Here is a 25795-nt window from a genome sequence, read left to right as displayed (position 1 = left end):
TCATGGATGAAACCCTCTCAGGGAAAAGCGCTGTGACTGCAAGCACCAGGGATAGAGGGCTCCCTGGGCACAGCTGGGCCCCTGAGACAGCAGGGCTTCAGTGTCGGGCTTGTTGTTGGCGGCGGGAAGGCGGTGGCTGTACTGTGCACAGGCAGACCATCTGGGCCCACCTGGAACTTCTCCAGGTTCTAGGTGAGGTAGTTGCGTCACACTGGAGACCAGGTGATGAACTTGAGGTGGTCATGACTGCAGTGGCGTCATCACTGGGGGCAGGCAGTCCCTCCCGTAGGAGAGTGAAGAGGGGTGCTCTCGTGCCCCATTTACCTCACATTTTTCAAAAAGCATGAGTTTGGACTTGAACCTTTCCTAAAGTTTGAGGAACTGATGCCAGCACCAGTTGCATGGGAAGCCAAGAATGACCAGGGCCCTGTCAGAGGCACTTCTGCCGCTGTTGATCTGAGTGTAGTCCTAGATAGTCCTGCCTCAGAGTGACACCGCATTTTTGGTCAGCAGCATCTTGGGCCCCAGGAACCCAGGCTCACAGGCTCCTCCCCAGACAGCAGGTCCCTGGGGAAGGCATTCGTGCTTGGGGCCGCAGCTGCCAGGGTGCTGGCCAGGAGTGCAGCTGCTCACAGCCAGGCTCTGGGACCAGGGTGCAGAGCTGATTTGGTGCTTTTTTAAATGGGATTCTGAACAGACCAATAGTGAGTAAGGAGATTGGATTTGTAATTAAATACCTGAAACAAAGGAAATTACAACACCAAAAGACTTCCCTGGTGATTTCTACTAAACTTTAAAGAAATAATAACAATACTGCACGAACTATTCCAAAAATCCCAAGAGGAAGGGCTCCTCTCAAACTGATTTTATGATGCCAGCATTATCTTGAAACCAAAGCTTGAAAAAGACATAACAAGAAAAGAAAACCATAGGCCAGTACCTCTGATGAACAGAGATGTAAAAATCCTTAATAAAATATATACAAATCATATTCAACAACACAGTGGAAAGATCATATATCATGACCAAGTGGATTTCTCTCTTGCTGGCAGTCTCTGTTGCCATCTCACTTGACCACTTCGATGAAGCAGCTGCCATGTTGTGAGAAACGGCAGAGAGAGGAAAATGTGTCAAGAAACTGAGAGGCAACCTCTCATGAAGAACTGAGGATTTGGTTCAACAGTGCATGAATAGCTGGATCCTGCCAACACCCACATGAGTGAGTTAGGAAGTCAATCCTTCCCAGTGGAGACCTGAGAAAAATGTATGCTTGTGCGACATGCAGAACTATATGCATCAGCTAAGTCATTTCACATTCCTAATCCACAAAAATTGTGAAATAATAAATGTGTTAGGCCACTAAACTTTGAGGTAATTTGTTATACAGTAATCAATACCTCATATACATGCTGTGGGCTGACTTATTCATCCCTATCATTTCTCATCAATTTACTGAAAAACTAAAATTCAAATTACACACCTATGATGCCTACTGAAATTCACATCCATGTTTCAAAATTCTCTTTTTATATCTACATATGACACTTCTCAAGAACTACAATAACCAATATAAACAAAATTAAACTCATTATCCCCACCCCCTGCAAATTCATTCTGTCTGTTAAACTTTAGTTTATGAGATGACACTTTTCAAAACCAGTTCCCCATAATAATGTTTCAGATTCAGTCATTCTTAGCATCTCCCACTCTCTCATGAATCTACCATCTGATTTTTAAAAGTTAAATTTATTTTATTCTACTTTTAAATAAGTCTGGAATCTGTTTTATAACTACTGTTTATACCTCAGTTTAAAATGCTGTCAATTTTCAAATGAATTCCTATACCAGCTGTATGAAAAATATCCATTTTTGACATAGCAGTGAAAGTATTTTAAAAATAAACATCTGCTTACATTCTTCTTTTTACTCTCTATTTGCTTTCAGGTGAAAGTCAGAGTTTTAACTTGGATTTAAAGGATCTGATGGAAATGCCCTGTTTAACTCTCACATATCACATTTTTATTTGTCTTGACTTAAGATCATGAAAGCAGCCACATTTTTCTATATTCTGTATTTCTTTATACTCAGGCCAGGTTCAGTTTCTTTTCAATAAATTCATGATAGAATAAGGAAATGAATGATTGACCATAGTCTTTCAAATTTCAAATTATGGCCTTTTAAATATTAGGATTATGTTAACAGACTCTAATCTATTAAACATATGGACTTAATAAAGACAGAAATGTGTGTATTTTAGGCCCAACTTTGCCATTAATTTTTTGTATTTGACCTTTAGCAAGATATTTCACAGAAAATCACACTGGTTCACTATAATTATAGTATAATTGAACCTCGTGAGCAAGAAGAGTCAGCATTCAGAGCATTTGTAAAACACAGGAATGCAAGAGGGTAGAAAGCACATCAATGAAAATAACAAAAGGGAATTAGAAACATAGTTTAACATATGTTCACATTGAGGCTGTAGCAATATCTGACCATCTGTTTCAGGCTACTTGCCACAGAGTCAAGCTGGATAGCCTAATAGGTAACAGTCTCTCCAAGTAACTATTGTATCAGAGAGAAACATTTGTTTTACCAGTTGAATGTCATGTGTCCACTACTACTAAGAGTAGATCAAGTGACTGCAAATGCTTTTTCTAAAAGGGGGGGGGCGGGGCAGCAACTCATTCACTGGATTAGCTTACTTCTGCTAACACCGAATTTAAAAGTGTAATGGAGTTCTGTCACATTCTCTTCTTTCTTTTATGACACATTGCACAAAGAGTGCCATGGAAATGGATCTTTATGTTTTCCTTCCATATTTTTCTGTATGAATCCAATTGAAAGAAACTTTGAAGGCTTTTGTAATGTAAATAGGAGCAAATTATTTCTACCCCCAGTGTATCTGCCATTTTAGTGGAAATAATGGTGAATGGTATGTAAGTGAATAATTTGTTCTCTGTAGTCTGCTTAGATTTTCACTTTGAAAACTTGTACCTTTAAGTATTATAACTATATTTTAATGTATACTTGTAATACTATACCTGTAAGTATTACAGAGGTACTTTGGCAAATATAGAAGATTTAAAAATCATTACTATAGATTAAGATAACTTATTTGAGGGGTGCCTGGGGGGCTCAGTCGGTTTGGCATCCAGCTCCAGCTCAGGTCATGATCTCACGGTTCATGGGTTCAAGCCCTGCATCAGGCTCTGTGCTGACAGCCAGCTCAGAGCCTGGAGCCTGTCTCCGGATTCTCCATCTCCCTCTCTCTCTGCCCCTCCCCTGCTCGCACTGCCTCTCTCTGCCTCTCAAAAATAAATAAAAAACAAAAAAAAATTTTTTAAGATAATTTATTTGAAAAAGTCCTGCATTTAAAATATAAAAAGGAATATATCAATTGTGTAATACCAACTTCTCAGTTTAAATTTAGCATGGTTTTCTTTAATTGTATGAATTATTAACTTCATTGTTCTTCCACCATTGCTAATTAATTTCTTTATAATGTAACAGAAATAGATAACTTTCCATGCTAGTTGGAGTGTTACATATACAGAAAACTGAAGTAGAGGAAGCACAGATGGAAGTTGCAGGTGTAGCCATCCTCTAGGCTTTGTGATAGTCGGGGGATTGATTACTAAACAGAATGATGTCACGAATGATGAAGGATCTGAAATGTACCCTAATTGCAGAGTCGCAAGTTAGCCTACCACAGTCTTATGTCTGCTGACATTAAACATGAGACATCTGTATCGGAGAAAAAGGACTTTGTCATTCAGATACAGCAAGAATAATAATAATCATAACCGTTTCTCTTCATATCTCCCAACCCACCTTCCCAGCACATGATGCAATACACCCACAGGGGATATGTGTCCCAGAAGGAAAGTTCAAGATTATGAAACTTTAGTCTTTTATAGTTAGCTGCAAGCAAACCTGCCCAGTCTATTCCACAAGGGGAGACCTTATCTTTATTAAACTCAACAGCAGACAATTCTGCCTTCAGCTCTGGAAGGAAACACTTTCTATCAGGGCTATTCACTATTCAACACCCTTGAAAAGTAATTCAGGGAAAAGGAGATTTAAAAGCTGTCACTGTTTTTACCTGTCAGGGTCTCTACTTGCAGATGTTACTGAAATGGGAGAGACGACATGAACAGGAACAACAAAAAAGGCAGTTGATTGGAGGTAGGGATTGGCCAAAAATCCATCTGGGGTTGCCAATGCCAATCCCTCAAATTCTCTCATAAATGAATAAATTATTAAAAGTATATTAACTTCACCCTTAAAATTGCCTTAAATTATTAATCCTTCAAAGATTGAATATTTTGTTACAATTAATATAATTCAGCAAACCAGTGTTTAACATGAACACACTAATAGTTATTAGTACTATTTTATCTTTTAATATGGTTCTGAACTGAGATCAAGTTTTTTTTTAAGTTTGGAGTGATTTATTATAATGCATTATTATTTAAATGTTTAGTACAAAAGTCAAAACCAATTGGGAGCAAACATGCTTAAAATGCCTTAGTTAAGTAGATAATAGTTGATTATAAAATAATTATTCATCTCAATACAATACACATCTGTTGACCTACATGCCATGTGAAATACTATTCACTCCTCAAAAATTAGGTATAAATATTATTAAAATGAGGAGCAATATCTGCATCATAGGAATTTTAGGAGAAGAAGAGAACAACTTTTAAGAATGGGAGTAGTGAAAATAGTCTAGTAAAGGAAAATTTTCAGGGAGTCTGGTTATGTACAGAGAGTGGTGAATAGTGAAAAGAAAAAAGTAACCAAACAATTATGACAGATTGTGTTTTATGAAGTCAGGGGAAGAGCACTGGGCCGAAGGTAGAAAATATTCCAGTCAAGCCTTCTTAATCTGTAATTGCCCTTTGGTCTACCCTCATCACTTAAGTTGGTTGTTTTCTTAAGAAAATCACTTCCCTAAGGCTAACAAGTCACTTTAATTGTAGTTTTGTTGAACACACATTACTGAAACTTCATAAATGTAATTGATTACATCATCTGAGAGTATTCTCACTATAAAAACTGTAAGAACAATTTCTCTAAGTAACAGTGATAATGTACTCATGTCATCATAATTCATATCCCAGTCACTGAAATTATATTTATTGGATTTAACCCACTACTATTTACTAGCTCTGTATTTTTAGACAATGTTCTTAATTTTTCTGAGTGTCTTTTTATCCCTTTGTAAAATAGGAATTTGCACTTAATAAAAAATTCATTGTGATATTCAATAAGTTTATGTATGCTAAAAACATAGTTATTCTGGAGAGATTCCATCCACTTCTTAAATAGGAGGTATTGCCATAATTAGCATTTTTATTATTTTAAAGAGCAAAGGAATAACCTTGTGTAAACAACTCTGAGAAAAAATAAAACAAATATTATAAAATATAAATAATACTTACAGAATCTAGAGAAAAACCTGAAAGGCTGAGAAATATACTGCACACAAATTACCACATATTTGGAGAAGAGGATAATAAAATTTCTGAGAGTAGAAGCAAATAATATCTTGTTTCAACTGCCTAATCAAAATTAGCTTCATCAACAAGCATCCATGAAAAAGTATGACAGGGAACTGGAAATGAATTAATTATTCAGGGCAAGAACTCTTCTAGAACATGCGCCTTGCTTAGAACTCAAAAGAAGTGAAATATAAAATGTAAAAGAATAGAGGTGTGTCTCCCAAAATAAGTAAAAATGTAGTTTACTTTCCTGTTTCATCTTCACACGGTTCCAGTGTGTACAGTGCTTCAGGACTAGTGAAAACCCGGGGGATTTAGGTTGGAAGAGGACACTGCATAATGCTCCATTCTCCATCTCTCAGCTGTCTAAATTTTAGGCACAATCTTAGGGACAAGTTGTTAGGATTGAATAGCCAGAGATTCTTACATGGCTTATATGAAGCAACAGCATGAAAAAAAAAAAAACCCAAAAACTTTGGATTATGTTGCTAAGTGTGACCTTAAATATAAGTAGTATTCTTCATTGTGTACATTAAGATAATTTAATTTGGGGCACCTGGGTGGCTCAGTCAGTTAAGTGTCCAGCTTCGGCTCAGGTCATGATCTCACAGTTCGAGGGTTCGAGCCCCGCATTGGGCTCTGTGCTGACGGCTAGCTCAGGTCTTGGAGGCTGCTTCAGATTCTGTGTCTCCCTCTCTCTCTGACCCTCCCCTGCTTGTGCTGTCTCTGTCTCTCAAAAATAAATTTAAAAAACATAAAAAATAAATTAAAAACAAAAGAAAATTTAATCCAGAGGAGTGTCTGGGTGGCTAAGTCAGTTGAGCCTCCAACTCTTCAGTTTGGCTCAGATCATTATCTCACTGTCAGGGGACCAAGCCCCACACTGAACTCCATGCTGTTCATGGAGACTGCTTGTTATGATTCCCTCTCTCCCTCCCTCTTTCCCTCTACCCCTGCCTTGCTCACATTATGCTTTTGCTCTCTCAGAAATAAATAAATAAACATTTAAAAATTCAATTTAGAAATCACAAACCTTGCATGTGAGAGCCCCAGGACTAAGTGGATTCTCCTATACTCTCCCTCCATCACTCCACAGTGACGTCTCCTAGGAGTATTTAAAACGATATAGTCAAGTATACCAATGATGGAGGAAGTTCCAAGAGAATCAACATGTGGTAAAAAGGAGCCACAATGAGAAGCACGGTTGATTGAATCAGAGAACCCCATTACAGCCGCCTTGACAATCAGCTGTATGTGTGCTTTATCCCTTTTCTGCCTCCACACGTATGATCACAGGGCTTTGCTTATCCAGGTGTTCAATAAAGCGCTCACTGAATTGATTTGCTCTGTTTGAAATTCCAATTAAGTTGTCAACACTGCTTATACTTCTTTATCCCAGAACCTCTAGAGGTTCTTCAGAACGAAATATCCATGAGGTTGATAGTGGTGGGATGGAGGTTATTTGGCTTGCTCTACGTTTTTTGTCCTAATATCTGTTCACCTGTTTCTCATGAAATCTAACAAAAGAGCTTTGTATCTCTTGTTACGTGTATTCAACATTGTGCTCTCAGAAAAATAGGTTAAATGAAAACAGTTTTTAAATAATTATAATTTTGATGGGTGGGCATTGTAAGAACGTTCTATATATTTCCATTTTGTAAAATTTTATTTCATTTCTAATACCATTTGTATCCCCCACTAAACTGTGATTAATTGATTGATTGACTCAGTTATTCTACAAACACCAGTGAATTTTATTCATTGCCAGGTAGTTAGCTTGGTTGCTAGGGATTAAATGACTAACAGAAGAGACTTAGTCCTGGCTTCAAAAGTTGGGAGTCTTTTAAAACAGCAAACAAGGCTTTATGTTAGAAGAAATGTCCTTAGATTTTAGCTATGACAAGGTGATTTACCTTAACGTGGGGTTAATGGAAGAATTTCTGGGAAAGTGATTTTAAGGACTAAAGAGGAGGCGTGATTAACCCATGAAAAGAAGAGGAGAAAACATGCTTGACAGACATGTTGCAATCCTGGGGACATGAAAAATCCTGTATTTGTTAGGAAATAAAAGTAGCTGGCTATGTAAGCAGAGTGAAGTAAGTTTGGATATGAAATCCATTAGCCAGTTCCTGCAAGGTTTTATTGTCTAAGAGAAGAGCCATTGTAAAGTTCTAAGTAGGAAATTGTCATTATCCAAATAATATTTAAAAAATATACCTGCTATTTAGCGATCAATGAAATGAATATTTTCAAGAGAGAGCTGAGCAGATGAGTTAACAGAATGCTACAGAGGTGTTTTTGTTTTTTAATATGTTTGCCATGTAACATCTTGTAAGTTTAAAGTGATTTAAACTTACATGTTGATTTGATACATTTGACGCAGTATGATTGCAGCACCTCTATCAGGTCACATAATTATTTTATTTTGTGATGGGAGTAATTAAGATCAAGTCTCTTAGCAAGTTTGATGTTTATAATGCAATATTGTTATCTATACCCACTACACTGCGTGTCTGCAGGACTTACTTATCTCCAAGTAGCAAGCACTAATCCTTAGCATCTCTCCTATCTCCCCACCTCCCACCTGTGGTAACCACTATTTTATCCTCTGTTTTTATGGGGGGTTTTTTGTTTGCTTGCTTGTTTGTTTTTAGTGTAGTTTTTTTTTTCACATATAAGTGATACCATGTGGTATTTGATTTTCTCTATCTGAATTATCTAATTTAATCTAACACCCTCAGTGTCCATCTATGTTGTCACAAATGGCAGAATGTCCTTTCTCATGGTTGAAAAAGATTGTACCTGTGTGTGTGTGTGTGTGTGTGTGTGTGTGTGTAATCCTTTTTATCCTTTCTTCCACTGATGGACACTTAGGTTGTTTCCACATCTTGGCTGCTGTGAATAATGCTGAAAAACATGTGAGTGCAAATATCTCTTAGATACCTTGCTTTTGTTTCCTTAGGGTATATACTTACAAGTGGAATGGCTGGATCTTATGGTAGTTCTAGTTTTTTTTGAAAACACTATATATTCTATATATTGTTTTCCATAGTGGCTGAGGCCTAAGTGTGAGAAAATATTGGCTCTTACTAGTGTCATGGCTCTCTAGATCAATGATAGATAGTTTTGAAAAAAAAATATTTCAGGGATGGAATCAAGCAATTGGTGATTTATTGGAGAAGAAGAGGGAAAGGGAGAGGAAAAGAATCTAAAAGTCTTGGTATGAGAACCCGTGTGGAGAGTACTGTTGGTGAGGTTTGGTGGTTTCCCACGTTTAAGTGTGTGCGGCAGGGGATGGGCAGGAGAAAATCAAAAGTGTCTCATGAATTAGTTGAAGCCCTTGTATTTCTATTGATAACCAGCGGACTTGAGAAAGTGATTTAGTAGAGCAGGAGGGGCAGAAGATCTAAAATTGAGTATTGTTAAAAATAAGTCAGTGCTAGGTCCAAAAAATCTGAAATTTTAAAGTGGTTTTCTTGATTCTTCAATTATTAGTTTTTGGTCCTAAATCGTAAGCATGCTAAATTGCTCAAATTTCCAAATTTCCTAGGACAAATGAATCAGCATTTAAGCCACATAATAAATATTATGTATAAAAAGAACCAGAGAGTAGTGAGAGTCAATGATAAAATATTCTCTCTGGTCTCCCAAATTTGGCACCACACTCCTATGTACATATGTGTGTGTGTGTGTGTGTGTTGGTGTGTGATATCTATATTTATTAAGATCTTGATGAATTACCAGTGTATAGAAAATATGATAAACTCAAGCCTTTTATACTTAATGTGTGGAATTCATGTGGAAGGGAATTAAGTGGGCTGATTCAACTACAAAACCTTTATGTGTTCTCTGATGTGGCTTATTACTGTGGAATTGGTTATATAAAAAAGTAAAAGTGCTCAGGTTGTTTATTAAAATCCATTTGTAGTCTGTATGCTCTTTTGACAAAATAAAAATGAAAAGAGAGCAATTTAAAACCCTTTAAATGACGCAGCGATGGCAATATAATATGTGGCATACTGTTAAGAGTGGCATCAAATCCCATGTCAGGTCAGCTATTACCTTTTCATTTAATTCAAAATGACCTTATGGAGTGGACTGTCATACTGTGCAAAATTTCATATGGGAATCTAGCATATAAAATGCTGTTTGTATATTTTATTTTATTTGTCTTTGATGCAATGTAAATTGTATACCATTGAGTTAACAAATAAATGTGATTACTAACAAAAGTAATCATCAGAATATTATTTTATATATTAATGAGTAAAATAACATATTGTAATTTGTGTTCGGGGTACATAAATTTCACATTACCATGCAATATATTCCTCATGTCTTCATCATTTACCTTATACACAGTGCATTTGTACACATCATGCCGTTTTTGGTTTCTAAAAATGACTTAAGAAAACATTTAAAATTTCTTCAAATCTTGCAACCTTTTGGTTGGGGGTACTACATAGTTCAACCATGTACCTTCTCGAGGAAGAAATATAGTACAATGTCAGAGGGGAAGACTGTTCTATATAAGTATCCTTCATTATAGTGATTTTCCTTTTATTTTGAGTTTAATGTATTTTCTTATCTTAGACAAAGTTCCAGGTCTGATTCTTGTGTGTGTGTGTGCTTTAATATCAGTAACTATGGCAACAAGATTTTAAATGACTAACAGAAGAGACTTAGTCCTGCTGTATGTAGTGTAAGTAAAGGGAAAATGGAGAGCATAAAACCTTAAAAGAAGAGGCTTTCAGTCCTCTTACTGTCATTGTGAGTCACAAAAACAGTTTTCAGGATTATGCTATCACTTATGAAGGTAATATATCTTGTAGGTCAGAAAAAAGATTTAGTTTGTTTATTTGCTTATTTTCTAATGAGTTTGCCTAGAATTATCTGCATTTTTTTATTGGTCTTTGTTTCATGTTATGCTTTTATCTGATGACTAGCATTAGTTATATACAAATCACATTCCAGTTTCTGATGGTGCTGTGAGGAGGTCATTGTAATCATTTATCAGTAGAATAAACACAACTGAAGAAACTTATGTAAAAAAATTAAAATCTTTGAAAATTATTCTGAGGACTCAAAGCAAATAAAGAAACATTTATTCAAGAAAATCTACTAACTGTCATGGACAAAAAGGAAATACCACAGGATCTGAGCCGTGGTCTGTTCCTTGCCTTTATGCCCACCCTCCGTTAAAGGCTATGAAATCTCCCTAGAAGTAGGGAGCATTTCCCATCACTCCCAGCTCCTTGTTGCTTCAGCCAAATCCCAGGAAAAGTGAAGAGGGCTCCTTCTTCAACTTGCTCCAATGCAGAAGCCTGACACTCACTGTACACCATGGCGGAAGAATGACAGGACTTCTCTAATTGCCCTCTCTCCAGGTCATTTGTAGGATGGGTGTAGGATGAGTGTACCACAACCGAGGAGAGGGGTCAAGCTGAGAAGAGGAGAGGCTATTATCACAGAGGACATTGGGTATGTTCAGGCCCGTATCCACCGAGAAGCAACATCAGAAGAGACAGATGCCACAAAAATAGTCCAGCCAATTCACTAAACAAATGAACAAGTAAACAATAGCGAAACTGTGAGCCCCAGAGGTGCTTTAAAGTAAGCGTTAAAAGGAATGGCTCCTATCCCAGGTATGTCATTATAAGAGAAGCAGTCATGTGTCCCTAACCCTGTCGCTAGAGCAGTGGCTCAGAACTTCCCCCAGTGAAAGATGTAGGCCATCAGAACAAAGAGGACCAAAGTTCTCTTCTCTAAAAATCTGACTTTATTTTGAACAGAGTGTGGGGTGGTTTTAGCCTAGGACCTCTTAAAAACAAGATAAATTTTAATGGTGAGCAATTAAGGAATGTTGATATCTTCATGAGAATAAGCTATGCTTTCGATCAACTTAATTTACCAAAAATATCAAGGTAAACACAGCTAAGATAATCCTTACTGGAGTGAGGAAGGGAAAAAAAGAACCTGTCAAAGAAAGCTTCAAAAATACTTTCTGCAAAGAGGCCCAAGTGGAGTTGGATCAGACTGTAATAATTTATGCTCTAAATTATTATCAAAAACAATAGAAGTCAGCCAGCAGTTAGTGGAGCCTAGAGCTGAGTGTGATGCCAACACAGGCAGACAGCCTAGCAGAGATTAGGGAATGAGACTTTCAAATAAAGCTCAGTTAAAACCATTATCGACACAGAGGACTTTGGGTATGTTCAGGCCTGTGTCCACTGAGAAGCAACATCAGAAGCTTTACAAGACAGAAGAGACAGATGCCACAAAAATAGTCCAGCCAATTTACTAAACAAATGAACAAGCAAACAATAGCAAAATTAGTGAACTCCAGAGTCCCTTAAAGTAAATGTTAAAGGAAACTTTTCAGGCTGAAGAAATAAACACAGAGGGGAATTCAAATCCATACCAAACAGCGAACACCAGTAAAAGTAATTATGTAATTTAAAATAAAGTGTAATATGCATAATGTTTCCTCTTCCCTCTTTGACTTATTTTTAAAAAGCAATTATGTGCAGCAATGTGTATATAATTATTTTGTTGTATCTACAATATACAGAAATATATTTGACAACAGTAGCACAAAAGACATAGGTAGGTGCAAAGGGGTATTGGAATGAGGAAATGATACCAGATGATAATTCAAATCCACAGAAACAAATGAAACAGATAAAAAACTAATACATAAGCAGGTTAATATAATAAACTATAAGAACCTGCTCTCAATTTTTATATAAGCTTTAGTAAATGACCTACAATTATATAAAATAATAGCTGTTAGAATATATGGCAGACATATACAACTCTATCAATAGAAATTAAATTTTGAATGAATGAATCTAATTTTAAAGGCAGATTTTCAGACTGAATAGACCAAACTATAAGATCCAACTATAGGCTCTCCACAGGACACACACTTTAAATTCAAATATGCATTTAGGTTTAAATTGAAAATATATAAATATATATCATGTGTGAAAATTAATAAAGGGAAACCTCCTTTAGAATGGAGTTAAGAGGTTAGCAGGAAGGCGCTCACATTCTACTACTCCTTGTTAGTTGCAGATCCAACAGGAAGAAGCGCCCCTTGCCGGTCCATACTCCTTAGCTACTACGTTACCAGCCCCCCACAAGGAAGAAAGGTTTCCTCCTCCCCAGCAGTGCCCAACCAATGAAAACACACTGTACTTTAAATTCCACTTTATAACTCCCTTTCCAGTGTCTCCTTTTTCTCTATAAGTGGGTTTGTCGTCTTTGTTTTCCAGACTTGCCTATAATTTTGTTGTAGCTTACTTGTCCAAAATTGCTATTCTCTGCTATTCTCAAATAAGCCCATTTTTTTCTGGTAAAATAACTGGCAGTTTATTATTTTCATCCAATATTTTATTTAAATTAAATTTAATTAACATACAGTGTAAGATTGCTTTCAGGAGTAGAATTTAGTGTTTCATCAATTATATACAATGCTCAGTGCTCATCACAAGTGCCCACCTTAATCCCCAGCACCCATTTTGCCCATCCCCTGCACAGCTCCACACCAACAACCCTCAGTTCTCTGTAGTTAAAGTCACTTATGGTTTGCCTCCCTGTTTTTATCTTTTTTTATTTTCCCTTCCCTTTCTTTCCCTCTGTTTTGTTTCTTAAATTCCACATATGAGTGAAATCATATGGTATTTGTCTTTCTTTGACTGATTTATATCTTTTAGCATAATACACTCTAGTTCCATCCATGTAGTGGCAAATAGCAAAATTTTATTCTTTTTTTATTAAAATTTGTTTTAATGTTTATTTTTTAGAGACAAAGCACAGCAGGGGAGGGGCAGAGAGAGAGGGAGACGCAGACTCTGAAGCAGGCACACTCTGTCACACAAGTGGGGCTCAAACTCACAAAATGCGAGATCATGACCTGATCCGAAATCAGTTGCTTTACCAACTGAGCCACCCAGGCACCCCAAGATTTGTTTTTGATTGCCAAGCAGTATTTTTGTCATATATATATACACCAATTCTACTTTATTCATTCATTAGTCAATGGAAATTTATGCTTTTTCCATATCTTTGGCTATTGTTAATAGCTATAAATATCAGGTTGCATGTACCCCTTCCAATCAGTATTTTTGTGTCCTTTGGGTGAATACCTAGTAGTGCAATTGCTGGGTCATAGGGTAGCTTTATATTTAACTTTCTGAGGGACCTCCACACTATTTTCCAGAGGGGCTGCATCAGTTTGCATTACCACTAACAGTGTAAGAGGGTTCCCCTTTCTCAGCATCCCCGCCAACATTTGTTGTTTATTGAGTTGTTATTTTTAGCCATTCTGACAGGTGTGAGGTGGTACTTATTGTGGGTTTGATTTGTATTTTCCTGAAGATAAATGATGTTGAGCGTTTTCTCATATTGTGATTAGCCATCTAGATGTCGTCTTTAGAGAAATGTCTATTCATGTCTTCTCCCCATTTCTTAACTGGATTATATATTTTTGGGGTATTGAGTTTGATAATTTGTTTATAGATTTTGGATACTAGCCCTTTATCCTATATGTCATTTGCAACTATATTCTCCCATTCTGTAGTCTGTCTTATAATTTTGTTGTTTTCTTCACTATTCAGAAGCTTTTTATCTTGATCAAGTCCCAGTAGTTCTGTTTGCTTTTGTTTCCTTTGCCTCTAGAGATGTGTCTAGTATAAAGTTGCTACAGCTGAGGAGCTTGCTGCCTGTATTTATCTCTAGGATTTTAATGGTTTCCTGTCTCATATTTAGATCTTTCATCCATTTTGAATTTATTTTTATGGTGTAAGAAAATGGTCCAGTTTTGTTATTCTGTGTGTTGCTGTCCAGTTTTCCCAGCACCATTTGTTGAAAAGACTGTTTTTTCCCATTGGATATTCTTTCCCACTTTGTCAAAGATTAGTTGGCCATAGACTCGTGGGTTCCCTATTCTGTTTCATTGGTCTGAGTATCTGTTTTTGTGCCAGGACCACAATTCCAATTGATAGGAATTGCATTGAATGTGTGAATTGCTTTGGGTAGTATAGAAATTTTAACAGTCATTTGTTCTTCCAGTCTATGAGGATAGAGTGTTTTTCCCCCATTTCTCTGTATCTCCTTCATTTTCTTTTATAAGGATTCTATAGTTTTCAGAGTATATATCTATTACCACTTTGATTAGGTTTTTCCTGGTATTTTAGAGTTTTGATGCAATTATAAATGGGATTTGTTTCTTAATTTTTCTTCCTGCTGCTTCATTATTGGTTTATAAAAATGCAACATATTTCTGCACATTGATTTTATATCTTGCAACTTCACTGAATTCAGGTATTAGTTCTAGCAATTTTGGGGGGAAGTCTTTTGGATTTTCCACAGAATGTTACGTTGCCTCTCCAAAGAGTGAAAGTTTTACTTCTTCCTTGCCATTTGGATGCTTTTCACTTATTTTTGTTGTCTGATTGCTCAGGCAAGGCCTCCCAGTACTAGATTGAACAACACTGGTGAGAGCGGACCCCTGTGATGTTCCTTACCTTTTCCCTTTAGCTTTTCTCCACTGAGGATGATAATAGCTATAGTTCTTTCATATATGGTCTTTATGATGTGGAGTATGTTCCTTCTAGCCCTACTTTCTTGGGGGTTTTATCAAGGATTTTTATCAAACATTTTGTCAAATGCTTTTTTGAATCTATTGAGAGGATCATATTCTTTCTTTTATTAATGTGGTGTATCATGTTGATCTATTTGTGGATGTTAAACCACCTTGCAGCCCAGGAATAAATTTCACTTGATTGTGGTGAATAATTCTTTAAAAATTTTGTTGTTTATGTTTTTATTTTTGAGAGATAGGTAGAGTGTGAGTGGCCGAGGGTAGGGACAGAGAGAGAGAGAGGGAGACAGAGAATTCGAAGCAGAGTCTGCAGGAACAGCAGAGAGCCCAGCACGGGGCTGGAACTCACAAACTGTGAGACCATGACCTGAGCCAAAGTCAGAAGTTTAACTGACTGAGCCACCCATGTGCCCCAGTGAATAAGTCTTTTAATGTACTGTTGAATTGATTTGCTAATATCTTGTTGAGAATTTTTGCATGTATGATCATCATGAATGGTTTTGGAGGGGTGTTTTTTGGAATCAAGGTAATGCTGGCCTCATAGAATGAGTTTGGAATTCTTCCTTCCTTCTTTTTTTAAACTGTTTCAAAATAACAGGTATTTGTTCTTCTTTAGATGTTTGATACATTTACCATGGGAATCCATCCAGCCCTGGATTCTTGTTCGTTGAGAGATTTTTTTTTCTTTTACTAATCCAATTTCTTTTTTTTTTTAAACTTTTTTAAAATGTTTTATTTATTTTTGATACAGAGAGAGACAGAGCATGAGAGGGGGAGGGGTAGAGAGAGGAGACACAGAACCGGAAGCAGGCTCCAGGCTCTGAGCTAGCTGTCAGCACAGAGCCTGACGTGGGGCTCGAACCCATGAGCGTGAGATCTGACCTGAGCCGAAGTCGGAGGCTTAACCGACTGAGCCACCCAGGCACCCCTACTAATCCAATTTCTTTACTGGTTATGAGACTGTTCAAATTTTCTGTTTCTTCCTGTTTCAGTTTTGGTAGTTTATATGTTTCTAGGAATTTAACCATTTCTTCCTGGTTGCCAAATTTGTTGGCATATAATTGCTCACAGTATTCTCTTATAATTGTTTGTGTTTCTTTGGTGTTCGGTGTAATCTTTCTTCTTTCATTTGTGATTTTATTTGAGTCATTTTCTTTCCTTTTTCTTTTCATTAAGTTTGGCTAGGAGTTTATCAGTGTTAATTCTTTAAAAGAACTAGCCCCTAGTTTCATTGAACTCCTAGTTTTTTAAATTTTTAAAAGATTTCAATATCATTGAATTTTGCTCTAATCTCTATTTCCCTCCTTCAGCTGGTTTTGGATTGTAATTGCTCCTCTTTTTCCAGCTCCTTTAGGTGTAAGGTTCTGTTGTGTATTTGAGACTGTCGGTTGCTGTAAGTGGGATCTTAAAGTCCCCTACTGTTACTGTATTATTATCAATGAATTTCTTGAGGTTTGTTATTAATTGATTTATACACCTGGCTGTTCTCAAGTTGGGAGCATAAATATTTACAATGATTAGATCTTCTTGTGGATAGGCATCTTTATTATGATATAATGCCCTTCTTCATCTTTCAGTACAGTCTTTGGTTTAAAATATAATTTGTCTCGGGACACCTGAGTAGCTCAGTCAGTTAAGTGTTGGGCCATGGCTCAGGTCATGATCTCATGGTTCATGAGCTCAAGCCTCACTTTGGGTGAGCTCAAGCACTGCTTTAGGTGAGCCCTACTTCTCTCTTACTCTCTCTCTCTCCCTCCCTCTCTCCGTCTCTCTCTCTCTCTCTCTCTCTCTCTCTCTTTCTCTCTCTCTCTCTCTCTCTTCCCCCTCCTTCTGTGACCCTTATGGAATCTCTGTCTCTCTCTGTCTCCACCCATTTCTCATTTGTGCCCTCTATCTTTTGACATCTGTTAGCATGATAGATGGTTTTCTACCCCCTTCCATTTCAATCTGGAGGTGTGTTTGGGTCTAAAATGAGTCTCTTGTAAGCAGTATGTGTCAAAAACACAATCTTGTGTGTGTTTTATTTTTATCCATTCCTATACCCTGTTTCTCTTGATTGGAGCATTTATTCCATTTGCATTCAGAATAATTATTGAAATATATGAAGTTAGTGTCATTATGTTACTTGTAAAGTCAGTGTTCCTGTAGATTGTCTATGTTCCTTTCTAGTCTTTGTTACTTTTGGTCTCTCTTTCCCATTCAAAGACTCCCCTTTAGTAATTCTCATAGAATTGTTCATGAATTTCTTTAGTTTTTGCTTGTCTTGAAAATTCTTTATCTTTCCTTCTGTTCTGAATGGCAGCATTGCTAGATAAAGTATTCTTGGCTGCCTATTTTTCCCATTTTGCACGTTGAATATATCATGTCACTTCTGGCCTGCCAATTTTCTGTGGACAGGTCTGCTATGAAGCTTATATGTTTACTCTTGTAGCTGCTTTCAGAATTCTTTATGTTTGTATTTTGCAAGTTTTATTATGATATGTCATAATTTTGACCTCTTTTTGTTGATTTTTAGGAGTTTTCTATGCCTCCTGGTTGGAATGCCTGTTTCCTTCCCTATACTAAGGAGGTTCTCAGCTATAATGTGTTCAAATAAACCTTCTTCCCATTCTTCTTCTTCAGAGACTCCTATGGTATGGATATTATTGTACTTTATAGAATTGCTAAGGTCCCAAGTCTATATTCGTGATCAAGCAGTTCTCTTTCCCTCTCCTTTTCAGCTTCATTATTTTCCATAATTTTATTTTTTATATCACCTATCCAATCCTCTGCTTCTTCTATCCTCATTGTGAGTACAACCCCAAAGTTTTGCATCTCAATTATAGTACTTTTATTTTGGTATGACTGAGTTTTAGGTCTCTCATCTCTACAGCAAGGATTTCTCTGGTGTTTTCTATACTTTTTTCAAGCCCAGCTAGTATTCTTATGACAGTTGTTCTAAACTCTTGTTCAGATATATTACTGATATCTGTTTCGAACAAATCCTTGAGTATAGTTTCTTCTTGATCTTTCTTTAGGGGAGAATTTTTCCATCTTGTCATCTTGTTAAGGTTTCTGTCTTTTGTGTGTTATGAAAGCTTGTTATGTTTTCTGCTCCTGAGAGTAAGGCTATATTAAGAAGGGGTTGTTCACTCTCCACAGCCTGATGCTTCAGGAAGTATTTCTGGTGTATGCTGAGTGCATTCTGCTATTGTGGTTTGGCTGCTCTTTCCCCTAGGTCAGTCCTCTGCAGAGTTCCTCTTTGCTTACTGTGTGCAATGTTTATACCTTTAACTAGGTGTTCTTTTATTTGTTTGTTAAAAACAACCCTACCAATTATTTCCCTCAAATTATGAAGATTGTTTTCTTAATCCTCAGATCGATTTCCTAAATGTTCAAAATGAGGTGCTGTTGCTCCAGCTGTGTTTGAGGGACAAGACAAGCCCTGGGTCCTCCCTGCCATCTCAGCTCCCTGGCAGTTTATCTTTAGGGTTGACACACGCAAACAGAAACCACAAGAAAGCCAGAGTGACTCTACTAATACCAGAGAATATTGATAATCTCTTTGCAAAGCATTTGCTTTTAAAAATTAAGTATGAGAGAATATATTGCATTGGAATGAATATTGTAGCAAAAGTCTTAGTGTGTGACAATGTAAAATTTAAAACCTATGGGGAACCTGGGTGGCTCATTCACCTAAGTGTCTGACTTCAGCACAGGTCATGATCTCATGGTGTGTTCGAGCCCTGTGTTGGGCTCTGTGTTGACAGCTCGGAGACTGGATCCTGCTTCAGATTCCGTGTGTCTCTCTCCTCTCTCTCTGCCCTTCCACTGTTCATGCACTGTCTCTCTCTCTCTCTCTCTCTCTCTCTCAAAAATAAAAATAAATAAATAAATAAATAAATAAACAAACATTGAAAATAATTAAAAAAAATAAAATTTAACTCCTAAACATCAGAGACATTGAGTATTTTTGATTCACTATAGATCATAATTTAGTCTTCTACTTTCTTTTTTTCTCCCTTCTGCCTTAAACTTTGATACTTACACCATACATATATCTTTCACATATCTGAAAGTCAAAATTCCAAATCTCAGTTTTGCAGAATATACATATTTTATTATTGTACATAAAGACTTTTTAATAAATTACTCAATGTCTTCATGAGTTTACACATTTGGATAGCAAATATATATTTAAATGCATCTCAAATAAAAATAAATGAAATAAGTCAGTGAGAAAAAGAAATATACCATGTAAATTCACTCATATGTGGAAATTAAGAAGCAAAACAAATGAGCAAAGGAAAAAAAGAAGAGAGGGAGAGGCCAACCAAGAAATAGACTCAACTATAGAGAATAGACTAAAGGTTACTGAAGTGGAGGTGGGCAGGTTATAGGTTAAGTAGGTGATGGGGATTAAGGAGTGTAGTCATGATGAGCATGGGGTGCTGGGTGGAATTGTTGAATCACTGTGTTATACACCTGCAACTAATATGGCACTGTATATTAACTAAGATTAAAAACTTAAAGGATAATCTAGTATTGTCACAGATGAGTAGAAGATCAGTTAAGTCACTTGAAAAAATGTTATGCATATATGTTAATTTTGAAAAAAATAACACTCCTGAACTATGTTTTAAGCATTGTCACAGTGATTTAACATTAATGTCCTCCATCTTTGCAACATTCTTATATATTAGTTTACTTTCGTTTTACAAAAGAGAAATGTGAGTTATAATGAGGTTAAATCACATACTTAAGATCACAAATTAGCAGCTGGTAGGGGCACCTGGGTGGCTCAGTCAGTTTAGCATCAGGCTTCAGCTCAGGTCATGATCTCATGGTTAGTGGGTTCGAGCCCTGCATTGGGCTCTGTGCTGACAGCTAGCTCAGAGCCTGGAGCCTGCTTTGGATTCTGTGTCTCCCTCTCTCATATTCCCCTGCTTGCTCTGCCTCTCTTTGTCTCTCAAAAATAAATTAAAAACCTTAAAAAAATAAATAAACCAAAATAGCAGCTGGTAGAAGTAAAATTAGAACTTAGAAGGTCTGGTTTCAAAATCTTGAAAGTAATTAAAAAGTCCTAATTTTTGCAATAAGTAGTCCATTATTTTAAGGTAGTCATTACATTTCTCTAGCCCTTCTTGTTCTACTAGAGGAGAGGTGTCATATGTAGTTTTTAACTCAGATAGCTTTTTTTTCACCACGTCAGACTAATCAATCTAAGTGGTTTCTCTTTTACAAGCATTAAAATGCATCTTTTCACTTAATTCTGCAATATAATTTTGACTTTAACCAGACATACTGTCATAAAGGATTAATTAAAGAATTAACAATAGTAAATGTGTATTGAATACCTACGACCCCCAAGGCACCAATACGTTCTTGAGCCAAAAGACACTAGATTTTGCTATGAAATTGAACTCATTGTATTCTAATATCCCTTATGTGCATTTAGAAATAAAAGAAGTATTGCATGTCTATATCAAGAAGGTAATTTTAGAATTAGTTAGCAAAAAAAAAAAAGAATTTAGATTGTCATTTTTTACAGTTAGAAACAAATACCCAATTCCACAAAATCAGTGTTCCATGCTTCACAAAAAGACTAATGAGAAAGGAAAGCATTACCATTTTTGTATGAGACTGAGGATACACTCACTATTGCACAGAAGCACTCAGTCATGAAATAGAATTGTTACTTCTTATTCTAGCATTAAATAACTTCTTTTGACGGATTCCAGAATCAAGTTAAAAAAAATATTAGACTTCTTTACTTCTTTTAGAAGATGGGATAGAATTAAACAAAATCAACATAATGATTTTACAGTATCTAATTTCTCAATGTTCATTATAATTATATACATGCAAGAAATATGTAAAATAAAGTGTTGAATTTCAGATTGGCAAAAAATAATAATTTTTACATTTGCCAATTTCATATTAGATTTTTAAATGAAAATTTCTAAAACTGTGTGTTTGACTAATTCATCAGAGCAATTATTTTAAAAATGATGTTTTAACTTTTAGATTATTCGGTTGAATAATTTTATAGGATAAATTTTACTTCCCTAGGGCACATAATTTTGCCAATACATTGCATGTTTAATTTTCTTTGCTAACTAGAATTTTCTAAGTGTTCTTCGTCAAAGATTCAAAAATTAATTATAGCCATACTATTTTTATGCTATTTACTTTTTATTGAACTATATTATTTAGAGTTCTCACAATTATATCAACTACTTGTCTACCTAACTTACATTTGTTCATTTTGTTTATTTTTATATGCAAATTAAAAACAATTATAACCCCGGTGGGGTAGGATAGGGGGTTGCCATTGGCAGATTAGAATATATATGAATTTATGAAGGATGTAAGGCAGATGGTAGCACACATCGTTGCCTAAGATTCTTCCAAGCCAACTAACCCACAACCCAAAATGGAAAAAGGAAGGAACCAAGAAAATTTGAATTTCCCCAGCAAAATTCTGGAGGGGAACCGAAGATCTGGAAGCAGAGAAAGAGTAAAGTTTAACTGAATGAAGAACCCTGAAAGCACCGTCAGTTCAAAATTTGATGCAGCATGTTCCCCCTTGAGTAAAGCTGAAAGAATGGCTCCCTGAATAGGGTGAATGATCTGTGAGGGGGGCCCCAGGTGGGCAGTGGGATTCCAAAAAGTTGCCGCACCATGCACCCAAGTAACTTAGGTTATCATGGTGGGCCACTGACAGGTAAGTCCCCACACATCCTTACAAAAAGAGGCTTCCCAATTACTGGTCCCCACCGCCTCAATGGGGCTGGGGCTTTTGTCTTCAGAATCTGTACCCAGGTTAGAGAAACGGATTCTTGCGTGTGTGATGAGAATGCCAAATTCAAGGTACCAATTCTGTTCATCTAGGCCCTGATCTGGAAACATGAATATGGAACCTAATTACTAATATTGAATGAAAATTAGTTGTCTGAAAGTAATTCATAGGATAAATAGACAAATTCCCCAGGAAACGAGTTAATGCAGAAAGTAGATAAAAAAATATTAAAGCAAGTAAAATTAGCATCTTGAGATATAATTGTGTTTCCTTGCAGTTATATAAAAAAAGATGAATCAGAGTTCTCAAAAATTATAAATACCATTGTATAAATAAAATGTATGCATATTTCTGAGATCTGGGAAAGTAAGATAATGAATTCTGTCAGAAAACAAAGTAAACAGCCAAAGAGGTGAAGTTCATGTGGATAGTAAAAAGACTGCTGTGGTAGACAGAATAATGGCCCTTTCCAAGATGTCCATATCTAACCCCTAAAAACCATAAATATGTTACTTGGTGTGGCAGAAAGGATTTTGCAGATGTGATTTTTTCCGCCTTAATTATCTTTTTTTTAAATTGAAGTACAGCTTAAACACAACATTGTATTAGTTTCAGGAGTACAATACAGTGATACACAATTCTGTGTGTTATGCTGTGCTCACCACAAGCGCTGCTGCCGTCAGTCACCATATCGTGCTACTGTGGTATCACTGACTACATCTCCTCTGTTGTACCTTTCATCCCTATGACTTAGTCAGGAGCTGGAAGCCTGTACCTCCCAGGCCCCTTCGCTTATCCCCCTCCCCTCTGGAAACTACCAGTGCTCTGTATTTATGAGTCTGTTTCCGATTTTTTTTTTAAACTTCTCTTTGAGTTTATTAGCAGCACCAGCACAGAAAATCCCAAATGTGAATTTGACTAAGGGAAAAAAAAGTGTATTTTTCTTTTTGCCCCCTTAAAAGAATACTGATTTTACTGATTTAAGTTGCATCAGCTGTGTGATTCTCAAGGAGGGCATGTTACCCATGTGAAAATAAGAGGAAGATGGAGAAAAAGTAATCATTTTTCTAAACTCCACAGTGTGTTCGTAATATTTAAGCTATTTGTGTTTCTATGTTTTTGCTTTGTTTGGTCTTTTCTTTTTTAGATTCCACACGTAAGTGAAATCATATAGTACTTTTATTTTCTGACCTAAGCTCTTTCTCTTAGCATAATACCATCTAGGTTTATCAGTGTTGTCACAAATGGCCAGATCTTATCTTTTCTTATGGCTGAGTAATATTCCAGCGTGTATGTGTGTGTGTGTGTGTGTGTGTGTGTATTTAATTCACATCTTCTTTGTCCTTTAATCTATCAATGGACACTTGGACTGCTTTCATATCTTGGCTATTGTAGATAATGCTCCAATAAATATTGATGTGCATGTGTCTTTTCAAATTGGTGGTTTTGTTTTCTTTGGGTAAATGCCTCGTAGTGGAATTACTGTATTATATAGTATTTCTATTTTTAATTTTTTGAGAAACCTCCATACTATTTTCCACAGTGGGTGTACCAATTTACATTCCCACCAACAGAAGATGAGGGTTTATTTTTCTCTACATCCTTGCCAACAGTTGTAATTCTTTTCTTTTTGAATCTAGCCATTCTGACAGGTGTAAGTAGTTTTGGTATGAATTGCCCTGATGATTAATGGCATTGAGTAGGCCTCTGAATGGCTCATTTGGTTAAGTGGCTGACTCTTGATTTAGGCTCAGGTCATAACCTCACAGTTCCTGAGATCTAGCCCAGTGTTGGCTCCATGCTGACAGCACAGAGCCTGTTTAGGACTCTCTTTCTCCCTCTTGTTCTGCCCCTCCCCTGTTCAGACATACTCACTTGCTCTCTTTCTCTGTCTGTCTGTCTCAAAATAAATAAATAAACTTAGACAAATGATGTTGAGCATCTTTTCATGTATCTCTTGGCCATCTCTGTGTCTTCTTTGAAGAAATATCTATTCAGTCCCTCTGCCCATTTTTAATTAGATTGTTTAATTCATATTAAGTTGTTTAAGTTTTTACATATATTTTAGATATTAATCTCTTCCTAGTTCTATCATTTGCCAATATCTTTTCCTATTCAGTATGTTGTCTTTTTGTTTGGTTGATGGTTTCCTTTGATGTGCAAAAGCTTTTTATTTTGATATAGTTCAGTAGTTTATTTTTGCTTTTGTTTCCCTTGCCTGAGGAGAAATATCTAGAAACATGTTGCTAAGGCTGTTGTCAAAGAGATTGCTGCCTGTGTTTTCTTTAGGAGTTTTATGGTTTCAGTCCTGAGCTTATTTTTGTGGATGGTGTAAGTGAATAGTCCAGTTTCTTTTTTCTGCATATGAGTATCCAAATTTCCCAGCAGCATTTATTAAAGAGACTGTCTTATTGTGTATTCGATTCGTGACAGAATTTTACTAAGTTTATGTACTTAACATGTAAGTATATTGTGACCAAAGTATTTATAACATTAATTGATGCAGAATGTACTCATTTTATGTATAGCCAATCATTTGCATTACTGGAGAAAAAGAATATCTATTTCATAAATCATTTTACTTTTCATTTTGAGTTAACATCATTTGCATGCCACTTCTATGTTGTGATATATGTTGCTATTTTTGTTTAAATAAATGTTTAGAAACAATTTTAGGACCATCTCATAAAAATGTGTTAGAAAAGAATTTCATCTACAGTGCAGTAATTCTAAAATATAATTTTGATGTCTTCAGAAATGCATATTACATGCAAATGTAAAACATAGTAGAATGTTGACAAACTAATGTAGACTCGCAAAGGGGGTCAAAGCCTTCAAGGTGAGAAACTTACTTGCGTCTAGATGGGATTGATGATATTAGTCAATGAAGAGATTTATGAAATAGTATATAATTCCTAGTTGACATTCAAAATTATTTATTAATTACCTTGCCACTTAGTATTTACTGTAAGGACTTAGACAAGAGAACTCAAATATACTTCTGCCATACTGTACATGTTCTTTATCTTGTAACAATTTAGAAGGAAAATAATGTCATAAGGTCCAAAAATCAAGAGAAATAAAGACCTGTGTAGGTATTAGACTTCTTTGAGGACTTTTTTAAATTGATGTGAATTAATTTTTGAATAACTGCATTTAACAGTTCCCGAGTGAGACTGACAAATGTTTGGACATGGGGAAAAAAATCAAACTTTAATGATAACAAAAACACAGACTATAAAGATGAAAAAACTATATTTTTGTTATGGCTGAGGAAATGTAATCAATATGTTAACCCCCATGAAGCATTTTTTTTTAATATTGGAGGAATGAAATCCTATAAAGCATACTCTCTGACATTTCAGTTGGATTCAATAAAACCCTATTAAATATCCCCAGGTTAAAAAAAATATATAAAATGGGAAATAAAACAAATGTAAATAAAACATATCCTTTTGTCTTAGACATGTTGGTAAAGGACTCTTAAACAGCTGCCACTTTTAGCGTTGCTACCAAAAGGTGCCTTTTCACAATAAAGCATGCTGTGCTTTAGCAGGAAATTAAATATATGTAAATAAATGAATGAGTCAATGAACCATATCTTATCCAAATTTGGATGTAGCTAAAACAATATGGTGTATCCTTTAAATATTTATTAAATATTAATATTAAAATAATGTTTTAATAGAATAAAATATTCTATCTAAATGTTTATCAGAAAAATGCCAGCAAAGTAGTGCAAATTAAATCCAAAACATGTAGGGAGACAGATATAATGAAGAAGAAAATAACAATTAGATAGAAAATAGGCAAATAAGAGATAAAATCAATGAATCAAAATTATGGTTTTATGAAAAGTTTCATAAGTTGATGAACACCTACCTAGGTTGATTATGA

At 35.9% G+C, this 25795-nt stretch overlaps 1 pseudogene; it reads right to left on the bottom strand.

Moving 5' to 3' along the window:
• LOC115290536 lies at positions 1-22588 on the bottom strand (annotated as a pseudogene).
• Between the last annotated feature and the right edge of the window lie 3207 nt (positions 22589-25795).

This window comes from Suricata suricatta, chromosome 4, assembly GCF_006229205.1.
Source record: "Suricata suricatta isolate VVHF042 chromosome 4, meerkat_22Aug2017_6uvM2_HiC, whole genome shotgun sequence".
In the NCBI taxonomy this organism is placed as follows: Eukaryota; Metazoa; Chordata; class Mammalia; order Carnivora; family Herpestidae; genus Suricata; species Suricata suricatta.
Note: the sequence above shows the minus strand (reverse complement) of the source record. Positions and strands in the feature narration are given on the sequence as shown.